General features: G+C 46.2%; 1 long non-coding RNA gene across 1 annotated transcript in view; it reads left to right on the top strand.

Annotated features, from left to right (window-relative positions):
• The window catches only part of LOC105543734, a 9,204-nt gene extending 8,780 nt beyond the window's left edge, over window positions 1-424 (top strand). The window contains exon 3 of the long non-coding RNA XR_001006666.1: window positions 366-424. This is a non-coding gene — a long non-coding RNA (uncharacterized LOC105543734). The remainder of the gene's footprint in view (window positions 1-365) is intronic.
• The last annotated feature ends 1,092 nt before the right edge of the window (window positions 425-1,516 follow it).

Below are 1,516 nucleotides of genomic sequence, written 5' to 3'. Positions count from 1 at the left end.
GTTTCGGCTCACTGCAACCTCTACCTTCCAGGTTCAAAGGATTCTAGTGCCTCAGCCTCCTGAGTAGATAGGACTACCGGCATGTGACACTACGCCTGGCTAATTATTTTGTTATTTTTAAGTAGAGAGGGGGTTTCACCATGCTGGCCGAGGCAGGCTGATCACTTGAGGCCAGAATTCGAGACCAGCCTGGCCAACATGGCGAAACCCTGTATCACTCTTTTAGGCCCTTCTGAGTGTTTGCAGGCTGAGTGTTCACAGGGTGTTAGCCTATTGAGCTTTCTTTTGTGGTTCTTACACACGAGATTTCTGCCTTTGCAAGCCAGAGCACTTATGACTTCAATGACCTGCTTCTCCCCCTCTAGGTCTACCAGCCACAGTCTCTGCACGTTTCCAAGAGCAGCAGAAAATGAACACATTGCAGGTGAGTTTTCCTGCTTGTGTATATGTTCCACTACTTTATTTTATGATGCATTTTCAGAGGTTTGTAAGAATTCATACTTTATTTTTCTTTTTTTTTTTTGAGATAGGGTCTTGCTCTGTCACCCAGGCTGGAGTGTAGAGACGTGATCACAACTCACTGCAGCCTCAATCTCCTGGGCTCACATGATCCTCCTGCCTCAGCCTCCTGCATAGCTGGGACTACAGGCGCACGCTGCCACACCCGGCTAATTTTTTTTTGTATTTTAGTAGAGACTGCGTTTCACCGTGTCACCCAGGCTGGTCTTGAACTCCTGAGCTCAGGCAATCTGCCCGCCTCGGCCTCCCAAAGTGCTAGGATTACAGGTGTGAGCCACTGCTCCTGGCCTAGAGATGTATTCTCACTGTATTGCTTAGGCTGGTCTCAAACTCCTGGCGTCAAGCGATCCTTCTGCCTCAGCTTTCCAGAGTGCTGGGATTACAGGCTCATGCCTGGCCTGGACCCATTTGTTTTTTTTTGTTTTTTTTGTTTTTGAGACGGAGTCTTGGTCTGTCACCCAGGCTGGAGTGCCTGGCTCACTGCAAGCTCCACCTCCTGGGTTCACACCATTCTCCTGCCTTAGCCTCTGGAGTAGCTGGGACTACAGGCGCCTGCCACCACGCCCAGCTAATTTTTGTATTTTGTTTAGTAGAGATGGGGTTTCACCGTGTTAGCCAGGATGGTTTCAAGGCCTGGATCCACTTTTATCCATGTCCAAATGGTGTTTTTCCCTGAGCTGTTTTTGATTTTCTTCCACCTCATGTGAACTGTAGTGTCAGTTTATCTAGTTCCAGGAAAAAGCTTTTTGGTATTTTTATTGAGATTGCATGTTTATAAAGTAATTTAGGGTAACTGATTAAGTTGACCTTAATAATACAACTAATTTTTTTTTTTTTAATTTTAATAGAGATGGGGTTTCACCATGTTGTCCAGGCTGGTCTCATTCCTGACCTCAGGTGATTTGCCCGCCTCGGCCTCCCAAAGTGTTGGGATTATAGGTGTGAGCCACCGTGCCCGAGCACTTTTACTTTTTCTTTTTCTTTTTTTTTTTTTTTT

This window comes from Mandrillus leucophaeus, unplaced genomic scaffold, assembly GCF_000951045.1.
Source record: "Mandrillus leucophaeus isolate KB7577 unplaced genomic scaffold, Mleu.le_1.0 Scaffold29, whole genome shotgun sequence".
NCBI lineage: Eukaryota > Metazoa > Chordata > Mammalia > Primates > Cercopithecidae > Mandrillus > Mandrillus leucophaeus.
Note: the sequence above shows the minus strand (reverse complement) of the source record. Positions and strands in the feature narration are given on the sequence as shown.